Raw genomic sequence first — 17,686 nt, 5'->3', positions numbered from 1 at the left:
AGGTGGAGGCTGCAGTAATCCGTGTTCGTGCCACTGCACTACAGTCTAGATGACAAAGTGAGGCTCTGTCTCCAAAAAAAAAAACCAAAAAACCAAAACAGGCTCAGTATGGCTCTTCAAACTAATATTTAAGATTTTTCTTCTACCCTTCTGACTTGGAATTGCTAAAACTAAACTACACTTTTCCTGAAGTCTTGTAAACTGAAGCTGGATGGTTTAATGTAGACTGCAGAGAAATCACCACAACTCATGTATGGACTACTCAGGAATTTCACCAGAACACCTCATGCAAACTCCAAACCAGGAAATTCTGTCAGATTGCCACTGCCTGCCCCCATTCAAACTGAAGATAATTCAAGCTAAACATCCAGAAATTTCTCAACTGGCTGCCCTCTGGACTCAACAAACTGAGTTAATAGATGGTTCTAACCAGTAACCTTTGTTTTTCTTTTGTTTCAATAGAAATAACTCTTTTTTTTTTTTTGAAACGGAGTCTCACTCTGTCGCCCAGGCTGGAGTGCAATGGCGCGATCTTGGCTCACTGCAACCTCCGCCTCTTGTGTTCCAGTGATTCTTCTGCCGCAGCCTCCCAAGTAGCTGAGACTACAGGCGCCACTACCCGCTTGGCTAATTTTTGTATTTTTAGTAGACACGGGGTTTCACCATATTGGCCAGGCTGGTCTCGAACTCCTGCCCTTGTGATCCACCCGCCTCGGCCTCCCAAAGTGCTGGGATTACAGGCATGAGCCACCGTGCCCAGCCAGAAATAACTCTAACTAAATGAATGATTACTTGTGTCATATACAGGCCTAACTTTGGTGGAAGCCATTCTGCAATCCCACCACCTGACTTGAGACAGTCCTGTTAACTGTTTAACTGAGCTGACCTATTCTCAGGACTGAGAGACTCATTTAATGACTAACTGGATAACACAGAGACCCAGATCGTGAACTGTAAAACTTCATAAGGAGGTTTCATTGTACCTTGGCAATTAAGAAAACCACAGAAGTGAGTTCACTACTACCATACACACTATGCCTTTCTCTGTGGTAGCTGGCCATTAAAGAATTATCTGGCCTACCTCCCCTGAAGGTAGGGCATAAACCCTCATTCCAGAGGGTCCATCCCTGGACACAGAGGCCAAAAAGCATCTGAACAGACCACCATTTCTGGGTTCCCCAGCACCCAATTTAATAGCACTAGATAATACACTTTTTGTCCAATCATACTTCTACATGACTGTCCATAGAATCCAAGCATAAAAATACATACTTTTCACTGGGTGTTTGGTCTTCATTTCTGAGGCCTCCCTTGTCATAGAAAACTTTGTTAAATAATTTGTGTGTGCTTTTCTCTTGTTAATCTGTGTTTTGTTATGAGAGTGTCAGCCATGGCCCTTGCAATGGGTGAGGAAAAAGTATTATTTTTTCTCCCCTACAATGGACACCGGCAGTAACTGTACTCTATTTCCCATGGAATTTCCCTCATTTACCCTGTTCTTGCCTGATTCAATCATAACAACCCTTTTGACTTTCAACTGTGTCTTTCTGAAAAATACAATTTTCACCTTAATTGTATTAAGTCCTGAAGAAAATTTTCCAGGCAAATGAGTGATCATCTCCCAAGTGTTTGGACTTTGGTGTCTGCCATTCTATATAAGACAGAACACATTATAAAAGCACATTCAGTACTGAACTGAATCATTTACTGCCTTTCCTAGACCAGCCACATAGGTTGGCCTGATCAGGAGATTAAAATATGGGGTTCCATTCATCATCTTTGGAAGAACTGTCTTGAAAGCAACATGTCCAGAGCCCACATGCCACCTGACCTAAACCTAAAATAAGCAGGGACTGGGCACTGGACAGCTTCACTGCACTGAGCCACCACTGCCAACGTCCCCAGTTCTGTCCAAATATGAACTGCAGTGCATTCAGGCTGTGCTTACATAGGCTAAAGTCATTCTTGGAGTTTAAAGGGGACAAAAATGCTGTTGAGACCCATATGTCTAGGGACCAATGGCTGAAATCACAGAAGAGCTACGCTCACTTGAAAAATAAGTGTAGGGCTATAGATAACACAGCCTAATGGGTCCTGAACCAGCCAGGAGATACAGTCAACAAAGGTGGACAGATAGATGCCCAGAGCAAGCCTAAGAGCCCAGGCTGCCCATAAGAAATGGCTGAAAACTAAGGCTTAGGACAGACTGGAACTCAGAAAAGAAAGGAACTTGCTCATAGCTCATAGCTCATAGCTCATAGCACCACCCTTTTCAAATGATGCCCTGGAAGGAGCTCATGCACCCCAGTGGAGGCCCTCATGCTGTTCTAGTTGACTTTCATAGGACTGTGCTCTGCCTGGAGCTGGAAGTCTCTGCAGTGGAGATCCTTCCATATTTTGTTCTTCATCTTCTCAATGCCCTCAAGGTTTTTCATTTGGAAAAATTCTATTCCCACAATCAATAATATGCAAAAAAAACCTTTAATTTTAGGTCTGCTCATAATTCATATTTCTTTGTACATGATTATTAAAGCCTTCTTTCATATTTTCCACCTGTGGAATTGATTTTGGGTGGGTAGAGTCAGGATTGGAAGCACATATAGGTCAGCAGGGGCATGAAAGGGGCCGAGAACCAGGTCAGAGCTGGAGGCTGAACTTCAGGGAGCCTTTGAATAGCTATGGATACCAACAGGGTGGGAAGGGGCAGTGGTCCACTGTCCTGGGGTTCTCTTGAAACTGAGCTTGGCCTCCCTGCTGAGAGCAGAGAGCAATCATCAATAAATATTCCTACAATGGTCTGAATTTTACATTAACAGGGTGGAGTTGGAAATTAAATGTAGGCTGACATGAGGAAGATCCCCAGACCTGTGCTTTTTGAATTGACAACCATGGCATTCCAGGGCATTATCTCTGGGTTGGACATTCCCAGCAGTTGGAGAATTCTTCCAACCTGGGGCCCGCCAGCCTCAAGAATCCGCATGGATTGGGTCCAGCAAAACTAAATATCCAGCAAGATTTTGAAATCCAGCAACACTGAAGGCTCAAGTATGTCACTGGTGCATACTTGTCCCAGGGAGGCTATGCTCTCACGGTCTCCACCATCTCAGGGCCTGCGGCATCTGACACTCACTCCTTCCCGCAGATATCCCAGGGCAAAGATTTATGCATCTCCATAGCTTCAACCTGCAGTGTGACAGGCACAGAAAAGTGGGTGTCTTCAGAAAGAGATGAAAAAACATGTAGTAGCAATCACCCTTTGGACACTAAAACTTTTTTGTCACCTTAGATATGAGAAACTAAAACCCAGAAACTCAATGTTGGCATTAATTTTGTCAGCTATGAGGCCATTTTCCTTTCACACAGAGAGAGTTCTAAACTTGAATATAGAGGAGCTTAGGTGCTACTATCTAATTGGAAGGCAGGAATAGCAGTTTTTTTAAATGCAGTTTTTTTTTTTTTTTTTTTTTTTTTTTGAGATAGAGTTTCGCTCTTATTGCCCAGGCTGGAGTGCAATGGTGAGATCTCAGCTCACTGCAACCTCTGTCGACTGGGTTCAAGTGATTCTCCTGCCTGAGCCTCTCGAGTAGCTGGAATTACAGGCATGTGCCACCATGCCTAGCTGATTTTGTATTTTTAATAGAGACAGGGTTTCTCCATGTTGGTCTCAAACCCCTGACCTTTGGTGATCCGCCCACCTCAGCCTCCCAAGTGCTGGGATTACAAGTGTGAGCCACCACGCCCAGACTGCACTTCTTGTTAGATTGATTAAACATCAATTATCAGTATAAGAGAATGGCAATACATTTTCGAAGCAGGTTTGGAAAGTGTTTTTGTGATTTATACATGGAGCAAGCTTCCCATCTGACCATTCTCACTTCCTGTTCTGAAGTCTCAGTCTGCTTTTCTTTTCCTCCCTATCTTCACTGATTATTTTAGCCACAAAGGAAACAGTCAATGTGGCCTCCAAAATAAAGAACAGTTCAGTTTCCAGAGCTCCATCCAGATGACAGTGGCTGGCATTTGGGTACTCTGGGAACTGAGCTTTCATTTCCTATGTTAGCCATAGAGATGAGGGCTTTGAGGGCAGCATAGGATCAGATTGTTGGAAACGACTTTAGAAATCACAGGCGCTTAAGTCCAACAGAGCTTAAAGGAAAGACATTGAAAAAATCATCACAGGCACAACAAAAACAAAATGAGAAGATTGCCAAACTCTACAATTTTTCAAAGATGAATTGCAAAAAATGGAAATCACAGGAAAGGATAAGAAAATTGGAAATGATATCAGAAAATATAGCATACAGGGCCAGAAAGACTTGAGATTATGATGAGATGGTTTTAGAAGGCAGGATGGAATGGGGAAAACATAATATTTTAAAACAAGATATGTAAAGGGAGCTGGAATGAGAGAAATTGAACAACACAAAATGGATACCATGTGTCTCTGAAGTAATAACTGTTTAAAATTAGACTGTGGGCTGGGCACGGTGGCTCATGTCTGTAATCCTAGCACTTTGGGAGGCCAAAGTGGGCAGATCACCTGAGATCAGAAGTTTGAGACCAGCCTGACTAACATGGTGAAACCTCGTCTCTAGTAAAAATACAAAAATTGGTTGGGGGCAGTGGCTCACGCCTGTAATCCCAACACTTTGGGAGGCAGAGGCGGGTGGATCACGAGGTCAGGAAATCGAGACCAACATGGTGAAACCCCGTCTCTACTAAAAATTAGCCAGGCGTGGTGGCGGGTGCCTGTAGTCCCAGTTACTCAGGAGGCTGAGGCAGGAGAATGGCATGAACCTAGGAGGCGGACCTTGCAGTGAGTGGAGATCGTGCCACTGCACACCAGCCTGGGCAACAGAGCAAGACTCCATCTCAAAAAAGAAAAAAATTACCTGGGCGTGGTGGCATATGCCTGTAATCCCAGCTACTTAGGAGACTGAGGAAGGAGAATTGCTTGAACCTGGGAGGTGGAGGTTACAGTGAGCCAAGATTATGCCACTGCACTCCAGCCTGGACGACAGAGCAAGACTCTGTCTCCAAAAAAAAAAAAAAAAAAAAAAATAGACTCTGTCAATTTTAGTGTTTAATGCAGTATTATAAACAAGTGGATAAACAAATATAAGTGCATGTACCAGTTATGAAAACATATCTTAAAATAAGGACAATGATTGCTCTCTTACTCAATGTCATACTTCTAATGGCCAGGTTTTTTTTGTTGTTTTTTTGTTTATTTTTTAAAAAAGGAAAAGCCCCTATAAAAGTTTTGTAAGGCCGGGCGTGGTGGCTCAAGCCTGTAATCCCAGCACTTTGGGAGGCCGAGATGGGCGGATCACAAGGTCAGGAGTTTGAGACCATCCTGGCTAACACGGTGAAACCCTGTCTCTACTAAAAAATACAAAAAACTAGCCGGCGAGGTGGCGGGCACCTGTAGTCCCGGCTACTCGGGAGGCTGAGGCAGGAGAATGGCATAAAAACCTGGGAGGCAGAGCTTGCAGTGAGCTGAGATCCGGCCACTGCACTCCAGCCTGGGCGACACAGCGAGACTCCGTCTCAAAAAAAAAAAAAAAAAAAAAAAAAAAAAAGTTTTGTAAGAAATTTACACTGAAAACATCTAAGGAGCTGGGTGTGGTGGCTCTTGCCTGTAGTACTGTAGTAGCAGCTACTCAGGAGGCTGAGGTGGGAGCTGTTTCAGTCCAGGAGTTTGAGACCAGGCTGGGTAGCACAGTAAGACTCCCATCTTTAAAATAAACAAGTAGGGCCAGGTGTGGTGGCTCTTGCCTGTAATCCCAGTATTTTGGGAGCCCAAGGCGGGTGGATCGCTTGAGGTCAAGAGTTTGAGACCAGACTGGCCAACATGTTGAGATCCCATCTCTATTAAAAAACACAAAAATTAACTGGGGGTGGTGGTGCCCACCTGTAATCCCAGGTACTTGGGAGGCTGAGCCAGGAGAATCGCTTGAATCCAGGAAGTGGAGGTTGCTGTGAGCCGAGATCGGTCCACAGCACTACAGGCTGGGCAACAGAGTGAGACTCCATCTCAAAACAAAAACAAAAACAACAACAACAAAAAAAACCACACAAACAAATAAAATAATACAAGAAAAAATACAAAATGATTAAGAATAAATAATAATTAAAACTAACTTGTATTTTTCATTCAGGTCTTATATAAACAGATCTTTTAAAAACTTAAGTAACTTGCAGAATTTTTTTAAAAATTTATTTCTTGGTGTCTTGGAGAATAAAAAAAGAAAACATTTACGGATCAGAAAGCAAAATAAGGGAATGGAAAGTATCTAGGTGCTTTTTTGTGGTTTTTTTTCTGACGAAGTCTCACTCTGTTGCCCAGGCTGGAGTGCAGTGGCACTGTGTCGGCTCACTGCAACCTCCATCCGGATTCAAGCAATTCTCCTGCCTCAGCCTCCCAAGTAGCTGGGATTACAGGTGCCCACAAGCACACCCAGCTAATTTTTATGTTTTTAGTAGAGACATGGTTTCACCATGTTGGCCAGGCTTGTCTTGAACTCCTGACCTCAGGTGATCTGCCCGCCTTGGCCTCCCAAAGGGCTGGGATTACAGGTGTGAGCGACCACACTCCGCCATTCTTTTCACCCTTTCTTACTATTTCCTGTGAAACCTTCTAAAGAGAGATGAGGCACCTCCCAGAGCCATAGCTTCCTATTGACAAGCTGAGGTAGTCGGCACATCTCCTGGCTCAAACACCACTAAATTCAAAGTAAGTAATTTTTTTTTTTTTTTGAGACGAGTCTCACTCTGTCGCCCAGGCTGGAGTGCAGTGGCGCAATCCTGGCTCACTTTAAGCTCTGCCTCCCGGGTTCTTGCCATTCTCCTGCCTCAGCCTCCCAAGTAGCTGGGACTACAGGTGCCCGCCACCACGCCCGGCTAATTTTTTGTATTTTTAGTAGAGACGGGGTTTCACCGTATTAGCCAGGATAGTCTCGATCTCCTGACCTCGTGATCCTCCCACCTCGGCTCCCCAAAGTGCTGGGATTACAGGCGTGAGCCACTGTGCCCGGCTTTTTTTTTTTTTTTTAATTTTTTTTACACATTTTATTACACTTTGCCATGCCCTTGGCTTTTGTTGCCAGTTTTCCAAGTGCAAAAGTGAATATAACCACCTCCCACCCACTGGGATGACTATTATTTAAAAAAAAAAAAAAAACAGAAGATAAGCGTTAGTATGTATGTGGAGCACTTGGAATCTTTGTGCACTGTTGTCAGGAATATAAAATGATGCAGCCACTATGGAAAATAGCATAACAGTTCCTCCAAAAATAGAATTAGCATGTGATCCAGCAATTCTCCTGCTGGGGATATACACAGACATTTGAAAGCAGGCATTTGAATAGATATTTATAAACCTGTGTTCATAAAAGCACTATTCACAAAAGCCAAAAAATGGAGGAAATCCAGGTGTCCATCAATGGATGAATGAATAAACATAATGGAATATATATATCCAAGGGAACATTATTCAGCCTCTAAAAGGAAGAACATTCTGACATATGCTGCAATATGGATTTACCCAGAGGATAACAGGTTAAGTGAAACAAGCCAGTCAAAAAGGACAAATACTGCATGATTCACTTGTGTGAGGTACGTAGAGTAGACAAATTTATAGGGACAAAAATACTGCATGATTCACTTGTGTGAGGTACCTAGAGTAGACAAATTTATAGAAACAAAGTAGAATGGTGGTTTGCAAGAACTGGAGGGAGTGGGTAATGAGCAGTTTTTGTTTATGGGTATAGAGTTTCAGTTTGCTGGTGGCCCAACACTGTGAATATACTTAATGCCACTGACCTGTACATTTAATAATGGTTAAAAAGGTAAATTTTCTCTTATTTGTATTTTATCACGTTAAAAAATTAATTGAAAAAAACAATGTAGGCTCTGAACTTTCAAAGAAAAAGATTGAAACATTTGAATATATAAATGCTAAATATTCTTTGCTCACTTTCCCCTTTAAAAAGAAAGCATGTAATTAAATTTGAAAGTTAAAGAAAAATTCAGAAAAATATTTTAATTTGCTGACAAAAGGTTAATTTCTGTGAAGAGAAAACTTTCCTTCAAACCTATAGGAAAAATAAGTTTAGGCTCACTAAAATCAAAGAAATGCAGATTAAAACAAAGAATTCAATTCTGGCTAGCATACTAGTATACATTAAACTTTCACTTTATTTTATTCTTTGAGATGGAGTGTTGTAATCACGTCTCTGCACTCTAGCCTGGGTGACAGGGCAAGACCCTGTCTCTAAATAAATAAACAAGAATTGAGGCATCAGTCTGAGCCTCAGTTCAGCAGGCGTTTGCTTAGACGGAGGCTTCTGCTGTGTGCAGCACAGTGGATTACCGGGGCTTCCACCTCTTCCACGCTTTCAACCAAACAATTGCAGCAGTAAAGATTTCACTTCAGGCAGGGTGCGGTGGCTCACGCCTGTAATCCCAGCACTTTGGGAGGCCGAGGCGGGCAGATCACACGGTCAGGAGATCGAGACCATCCTGGCTAACACTGTGAAACCCCGTCTCTACTAAAAATACAAAAAATTAGCTGGGCGTGGTGGCGGGCGACTGTAGTCTCAGCTACTCCAGAAGCTGAGGCAGGAGAATGACTGAACCCAGGAGGCGGAGCTTGCAGTGAGCCGAGATCAAGCCAAAGCACTCCAGCCTGGGCTACAGAGCGAGACTCTGTCTAAAACAACAACAACAACAACAACAACAAAAACTAGCTGGCTGTGGTGGCACGCGCCTATAGTCCCAGCTACTCGGGAGGCTGAGGCAGGAGAATCGCTTCAACCCAGGAGGCAGAGGTTGCAGTGAGCCGAGATCACGCCACTGAGCGACAGAGCAAGACTCCGTCTCAAAAGGAAAGAAAGAAAGAAAGAAAAAAAGAAAGAAAGAAAGAAAGAAAGAAAGAAAGAAAGAAAGAAAGAAAGAAAGAAAGACTGTATTTTCAAGACAATATAGGTGCATCAATTAAACTTATCATGCACAATCATAATCAAAGGGTTTTTTTTTTTTCTTTGAGGATTGGATCCTTTTTTTTTTTTTTTTTTGAGATGGAGTCTCGCTCTGTCACCCAGGCTGGAGTGCAGTGGCATGATCTCGGCTAACTGCAAGCTCTGCCTCCCGAGTTCACGCCATTCTCCTGCCTCAGCCTCCCGTGTAGCTGGGACTACAAGAGTTTCACCATGTTAGCCAGGATGGTCTCGATCTTCTGACCTCGTGATCCACCCACCTTGGCCTCCCAAAGTGATGGGATTACAGGCGTGAGCCACCGCGCCTGGCCTTGGATTGGATCCTTTAAAGGTTTTCCCACATGGAAAGAATGGTGATAGACAAAAATTAAAGAGTGAAGAATTTCTAATAATAAGAAAACAATAGTCACAATACATAGCCTTATCATATTTCTGGCCAGGATCTCCTTACAAATAAGTATAGATGCAAAATTTATACTCTTTAAGAAAAATACAAAACGTCACCTTTCATAACTCTAGGAACTTCCAAGTTGCTAATAAGGAAACTTATTTTTATGGGACTCTATTTGATACTTCCAGTTTCAAATAATTACAGAACTATTTGAAACTACTTCTCCTTCCACAAATCTGGGTGGTGAAGTGAATATTTTGTTAAAAAAATTCCTAGCACCCTCTAAACTTTCTTATTTCTTGCCTTTCTTGATACCTTTATTAGAAATAAAGGCCAATCAGAAATGAACCCAAAGTAATTAAAGAACCATTAACGTCCCTGCTAGATGTCATTTTCATTAATTTCTCGTGTGAGTGAATATGCTTTAGCCAAAGACCACCAGAAACTGAATTTGTAGTTCAGTAAACTGAATTTATTACTCCTCACGAAGAATTTAGCATGGAGAACCATGAGTTGTCTCAAAATGAGGGTGTTAGGACATTTTAGTGGATTCAGGCTTGTGTTTGGTGATTTGGGGTATTAAAAAAATGACTGAAAAAAATCATAAAAAGTAATTGTAAGTAATATATAATGAACATTTACACTGTGTTAGAGTGTTCTAAGATCTTTCAATAGTATAACCTAGAAAAAACATGGACACCACGATTAGTGTAATATGCCATTCAGTTTACTGATCAGGAATATGAAGCATAAGATTTGAATTTACTTCTGAAATGTTACACCTTCTAGTGTGTAAGTGATGGAGCTGGGTTTTGAGTCAAAGCATGAGACCTGGTTTCCTAGGTCTTCACCACCAAGGTATGTAGGTCTAGTCACTTGGTTTTACAGCCTTTAGGTAACCATTGCCTACCTAACCTGCCCCAGTCACCTTTCAACTAGTCAACTTGGTCTGACAACCCATCTTCCAGTAAAGCAATTTGTAGAGTTGGGGACTATGGCACCAATTCCCAGGTACTTGTCAGAGCCCAGGAAGAACTTGCAAAGATGGTAGCTTTTGGTCAAAGACAGCCCTACCAAGTATGTGCTTGGGTCGAGGAATCAGGGAATGTAAGCAGGAGGTGCCCCGGCTTGTTCCCTACCTGCACTCCTTACCCAGCCACACACCTCTGACTTGGTCCTAATCCTAAAACAATAACGATCAAACAAAACAAAAGAAACCAAAGGCATTTGATGTTTCTCTGTTATTTTATTGAGAAAGACACCAAACATTGACAAAGAATCGTGAAGGCAAATCTTTTTAAAGCAGATGGATAGACACTATTGTAACTGATAATTCTTTCTAAAGGATGATCCAGTAGAAGCTCTAAAATGTCATGTAGTCTAGATCCCTGGACAATGCAACCCGGAGAGTGGAGAGAAGTAAATATGCATTCTTCTCCAAGAGGGAGGAGAAAGCCAAGTGCAGCATCCGGGACGAAGGACTGCAAAGGACTCCTAAATATCCAAACCTCGGGGTTCTTCCTTTGCAGGAGTCTGTTCTTTTTGCCCCCTAGCCGAATCTAGACAGGCAGCGTGGGGTGGAGTTGGCAAACGTCCTGCAACTCCACGACCATGAAGAGCCGTTATGGTACCACTAGCGGTGCTAGGACCCAAAACTAACGAAACTGCTCGGGAGAAGCGGCGGGCTCGACCCACAGCGATGCTGCCACCGAGATCAATCCTGCTTGGACGAATGATCAGTGCTGCGACTAAGAAAGTGCCAGTCCAAGGAACCGGCGGTACTGGGACATAGTGAAAGGAGTTAGCCAGTTTTAGGGAGACTGTAAGGGAAGGGTCCCCAGACAACCTCCGACAGGTGTTTTGTGCAGATAAGGGAACTTGCACAGGGAACTTGCCTAAACTCACGCTTGCAGCAGACTAAGGGCCCACATGCGCACTGGGGGAATGGGGGTGGGTGGAGCCACCAGGAAATCTCGCCATACACAAACAGGGAACCCAGCCCCATCAGCTTTCATATAAAATTCTTTGTATTCAACTGCGAAGGAGGCAACCAGCAACCCTCTTTCAGGACCCCCCCTTTTTAGAGAAGCTTAATAAATTCTACTCCACTCTTCGATATCCGCGTGCCCATTTCTTCCTGATCTTGAGACAAGAATCCGGACTTAGCTGAGCTAAGGAGGCAAAATCCTGCATCAATATCAAGTGCCGACACTGAACAACCAGCGGTGCAGCCGGCGTCAAGCCTTATTTTTGGCGCAGTTAAGGTATTGCCACTAAGAAACTGTGGTCTCTGAGAAATATCGCGGGTTGGAAGGTTGTACGGTGCTTCCACCGAGAAAGCGCCTACCCAGTGGGATACGCCTGTGACAGAAAAGCCGAGGACAAGCCCTTCCCATGAAAGTCTCGGCCAATCACCGTGCTGAGACAGCGAGACACCCAGCGGGGTGAAAGTGGCGGTGCTACTACAGAGGAAGCGATACCACAAAGAACTTCTGAGTCTTGAGAACGATAAACGTTCTGGGTTTTTTGTTTGTTTGTTTGTTTGTTTGTTTTAGAAGGAGTCTTGCGCTGTTGCCCAGGCGGGAGTTCAGTGGCGCAATAACGGCTTGTTGCAACCTCCGCCTCCCGGGTTCAAGTGCTTCTCCTGCCTCAGCCCCCAGCCCCAGTAGCTGGGATTACGGGCATGCGCCACGACGCACGGCTAATTTTCGTAGTTTTAGTAGAGACCGGTTTCACCAGGTGGCCAGGCTGGTCTCCATCTCCTGACCTCAAATGATCCACCCGCCTCTGCCTCCCAAAGTGCTAGGATTACAGGCGTGAGCCACCGCGTCCGGCTGAAACGTTGTTTTGTTCAGCGCTAACAACAGTGCAGCAACCGAGAAAACAACGAGTCTCCGCTATTGGCGAAAGTGCTGATGCGAAACCGCTGGCTCGGCATAGGAGCAGAACTGCGGAAAAGAACCCTAGAGAACAGGCACCAGCTCGGCTCCACCGCGGGCGGGAGAAGGCAAGTTAGCATAAAGCTGAGACGTGGTACTCAAACTCAGTAGAAGAAATATGCCACATTTACTATCCTGGGGAAGGCAGTGGGTAAGAAAAGCTAAAATGCATAACATTTAAATAAAAAATAAGTAACGAAATATTTAAAGCAAACAAATGAAAATAAAATACACCAGTAACCTCCCTCCCAGAACAAGATACATCAAAAAAATTTTTTTTGAGTATACAAAACATACAAAGAACCCTACAAAGAAATTGCAAACAGTGTTGAACGCAGTGATCTATCCTACCACTGTATTTGCATTAGCACTAAACCCGTGCCTCTTGCGCCTATCCGAAATTTCCTCGGATTAAGAAGAAATAGCCATGGATAAACAGATATTTGCAACACCAAAAATGTCCTGTAGCCTAGACACCCCAACTTCTTTTTTTTTTTTTTTTTTTTTTTTTTGAGACGGAGTCTCACGCTGTTGCCCAGGCTGGAGTGCAGTGGCGCGATCTCGGCTCACTGCAAGCTCCGCCTCCCGGGTGCACGCCATTCTCCTGCCTCAGCCTCCTGAGTAGCTGGGACTACAGGCGCTCACCACCGCGCCCGGCTAATTTTTTGTATTTTTAGTAGAGACGGGGTTTCACTGTGGTCTCGATCTCCTGACCTTGTGATCCGCCCGCCTCGGCCTCCCAAAGTGCTGGGATTACAGGCTTGAGCCACCGCGCCCGGCCGACACCCCAACTTCTACATGAGGCTATGCTACAAGCATAGCCAGAGCGAGACTCTCTATTGCGAAATCATACTTGGTATGACTAAAATGATTCCAGGCAGTGCTAAATCATTTGTTTAAAAAAATTACGGCTGGGGTGTGGTGGCTCACGCCTGTAATCCCAGCACTTTGGGTGGCCGAGGCGGGCGGATCACAAGATCAGGAGATCAAGACCATCCTGGCTAACAAGGTGAAACCCCGTCTCTACTAAAAAATACAAAAAATTAGCCGGGCGTGGTGGTGGGCGCCTTTAGTCCCAGCTACTCGAGAGGCTGAGGCAGGAAAATGTCGTGAACCCAGGAGGCAGAGCTTGCAGTGAACCAAGACTGTGCCACTGCACTCCAGCCTGGGCGCAAAGCAAGACTCCATCTCAAAAAAAAAAAAAAAGTTACTCTTGTAGGCCAGGTGGGGTGGCTCTCACCTGAAATCTCAGCACGTTGGGAGGCCAAGGTGGGCAGATCACTTGAGGCCAGGAGTTGGAGACCAGCCTGGTCAACACAGGCTGGTCTCTCCTAAACACAGGAAAATTAGCCAGGTGTGGTGGCGCATGCCTGTGATCCCAGCTACTGGGGAAGCTGAGTCAGGAGAATTACTTGAACCCTGGAGGTGGAGTTTGCAACTAGCCAAAATCATGCCGCTTCACTCTAGCCTGTGTGACAGTGCAAGACTGTCTCAAACAAACAAACAAACCCAAAAAACTAAGTTACCATTCTGACTAGGTTGATCAACATGAAGACACTGCTAGCTAGTATCAGTTTGCCTCTTTAGATCCGCATACCACTCTTCAGTCAGCACTATGTTGCAAGAAGTAACCTGTATGGACTGCACTGGAGAACTAATTTTGCCTGCAGGCTTCCCATTGAGTTGAGGCACTGGAACTGACACCAGCTGTTCAGAGATGCGGATTAGTAATTTATTGTCTTGCTTTGTTTCACCTGGACCTGGTATTGAATTGTTTTGTCTGAAGTCAAAAATAGGCCAGCTGCAGTGGCCCACACCTGCAACAAAAGCACTTTGGGAGGCCGAGGCAGAAGGATCACTTGAGGCCAGGAGTTCAAAACCAGCTTAGGTAATAGAGTGAGAACTCATCTCCACAAAAAATTGAAAAATCAGCCAGCCAGGCATGGTGTCACTTACCTGCAGTCCAAGCTACTTGAAAGACAGAGAGGGAGGATTGCATGAGCCCAGGTGGTTGAGGCTGCAGTGAGCTATGCTTGTGCCACTGCACTCCAGCCTGGGTGATAAAGCCAGACCCTGTCTCAAAAAAAAAAAAAAAAAAAAGGTGGGGAGAAAGCCAAAAATACTGTGGAGTGGCCCTTTCTTCAAGCATTTGCTTGCTTTCTCTAACACCACTCATTCTATTGCCCCTACTGAGCTTGAAATGATAATGCTTTCTTCAGCTGTCAGGTCTGGAGTACTCGTGCATCTATCTCAAAACGCTGTCTCAAAACTCCAACAGGGAGCACCTAACAGTACTGGGTGCAATGTCGCTGGAACGGAGCAAACAGCAGTTCCGGAACCTAGAAACAACAGGCTCTGCGAAACCGAGGACTCTGTGCCCGAGAGAAATTGCCGGTTTCAGACATAGCTGGTTTTAGAGAAAGGAACGGCATTGTTATCTAAAAAACACAGACGGAAATACCGCCACAAATACCGGTACAGGGACAGCTGACACGAAGGACCAAGGAAAGCTGCTGAGAGCTGCGCCCCCACAGAATAACTGCCAGCTGCCACAGTGCGAGTGAGAAACCGGCCACTCCATGCAACAACCAGTACTGCCATGGGGGAAAGCATCTGATGTCGCCAACAAGCGGTGCTACCAGGAGAAACGGCCGCTTTTGAAGAAAACAGCCAAGAACGCGACTGAGAGACACTCAGCTCCCAGGAAGAATCAGCATTTGTTCCAAAACACAGCCGAATAAACCAAGAACCCGCAGAGTGGTTGAACCTATCAAAGACACAACTGAGGAAACGGGGTCACCCAGCACCTCAACATCCTGGGCTCTAGCAAGCCTCACAGAAGCAACCGGCAGTGCAACCAACAAGGAGCATCTAGCGTGGTAATGCCATCCACGAAAGGCCAGTAAGGCGAAAAGACTAGAGTGTTTAGTTCCAGGGATCATAGGCCATCGCAAACCAGACAGCATAAAGCCAAGGGTTGACAAAAGAAAAATTAGGAACCGTTGTTTTTCAAAAGGGCAAGTTAGCTGAAAATAAAATAAAAACAATACATTTGGGAAAAAATCATAAAATGAAAATTCAAAACCAAGCAAAACATAGAAAACTGACTCTACAAAGAAGAAAATGCAAACACTTTTTGTTTTTGTTTTTTTTTTTTTGAGACGGAGTCTCACGCTGTTGCCCAGGCTGGAGTGCAGTGGCGCGATCTCGGCTCACTGCAAGCTCCGCCTCCCGGGTTCACGCCATTCTCCTGCCTCAGCCTCCTGAGTAGCTAGGACTACAGGCGCCCGCCACCGCGCCCGGCTAATTTTTTGTATTTTTAGTAGAGACGGGGTTTCACTGTGGTCTCGATCTCCTGACCTTGTGATCCGCCCGCCTCGGCCTCCCAAAGTGCTGGGATTACAGGCTTGAGCCACCGCGCCTGGCCTAAACACTTCTAAACAATGTGGTTTCACATTTGATATCGCTGTCACACCTATATCAATATCTGCTTGGTCTCACCAGGACTTCTAACTAAGGGACTGCAGGCACTGCTAAACTGCTACTTGCTACTCCTAAAATATCTCCACCGACATGCCCGGACTTCTATATTTAAAACTCAGGCATAACTAAAGCAGGGTAAGTTATTATGAAACCAAAAGTTACTGGGACTAAGAAGTCGCAGGCATGGCTACGCTAGTACTGGTTTTGACTCAATCTGGACTTATAAGAGCCTAAGAAATCACATTCACGGGGGTACTCTGAATGGAAGCATGGACTTGTTAGTCTAAGAAATCCCTAATCCAGGACTCGCTCAGAATAAGATATTTTGAACACAGGCTTAAGGCTCTTTATCACAGGCGAAATAAACTGATACTTGTTCTGCTTAAATCTGGATTCCCTATGCAGAGAAACCACAATCAGGGCTATATTCTGACATGTAGGAGGTTTAAAATTGAAAAGACAGACAAATTAGGCAAGGAGAACCCGGACCTGCTCTGTCTACCGGAATTACTAAACAAAGTTGTGGTACGATTAAGTAACTGGTAGTTCTTTTATAAACCACACTAAATTATTATTCCAAAGAAAAAGACACAGGAAACACTGCTAGCCCTGAGACCCATGAATAAGTAATCTTTTAAATTACTTACTTATTTGAGACAGGGTCTCGCTCCATTGGAGTGCATTGGTGCCATCTGGCTCGGTGCAGCCTCTATCTTCTGAGCTCAAGGGACCCTCTCACCTCAACCTCCCAAGTAGCTGGGACTACAGGTGCGTAACACCACACATGGATAATTTTTGTATTTTTTGTAGAGACAGGTCTCACCCTGTTGCCCAGCCTAGTCTCAAACTCCCGAGCTCAAGCAATCCCTGTGCCTCTGCTGTCAGAAGTGCTGGGATTACAGGCGTGAGCCAAGCTGCCTCGCCTGGTAAGTAATATTAAGAACTGGTTATCTGTGCAGTTGTATTAATATAAATAATTGTGTGATCCTTCCACTGTAGCAGGACAAGCCGCAGACAAAACTCCTCAGACACTGAGTTAAAGAAGGAAGGGGTTTATTCAGTTGGGAGCATTGGCAAGACTCCTCTCTCAAGAGCCGAGCTCCCCGAGTGCACAATTTCTGTCCCTTTTAAGGGCTCACAACGCTAAAGGCTTCACATGAAAGGGTCGTGACTGATTGAGCAAGCTAGGGGGTACGTGACAGGGGCTGAATGCACTGGTAGTCAGAGTGAAACAGAACAGAGCTGGAAGTTTCACAATGTCCTTCTATACAATGTCTGGAATCTATGGATAACATAACCAGTTAGGTCGGGGTCGATATTTACCAGGCCCAGGGCACCGGGCCGAGCTGTCTGCCTGTGGATTTCATTTCTGCCTTTTTAGTTTTTATTCCTTCTTTCTTTGGAGGCAGAAATTAGGCATAAGACAATATGAGGGGTGGTCTCCTTCCTTACCATGAGAAATAGCAAAGATTGATAAACCCCTCAGTCTTATGACCGCCAATAAAATTCCTGAGTGTAAAACACAATGAATTGCTATACTGAAAAAAAGACAGCCGTTAAAACAAAAATAAAATTAACAATTGAAATTAAAAAGACATAACGTAAAATATGTGAAATACAATTAAATAAAAAAATACATTTAGAAAGCAGTAATTAGAAAAAAGTAGGAGTAAGATTTGAAAATAAAATGGAAAAAACAAATTTTAAATTTGCCAAAACTCTAAGAATTCTACAATCATAAAATAGATTTCTCAAAGTTGAAACAGATAAAAATGAAATATATAATAAAATAAATACAAATGTTTAAAATATATGGAAACTGCAAGTAATAAGCGACCCGAAACAAGGGAGATTCATCAGCAAAAGATATTTTA

Source organism: Macaca nemestrina, chromosome 6, assembly GCF_043159975.1.
Source record: "Macaca nemestrina isolate mMacNem1 chromosome 6, mMacNem.hap1, whole genome shotgun sequence".
Lineage (NCBI taxonomy): Eukaryota > Metazoa > Chordata > Mammalia > Primates > Cercopithecidae > Macaca > Macaca nemestrina.
Note: the sequence above shows the minus strand (reverse complement) of the source record.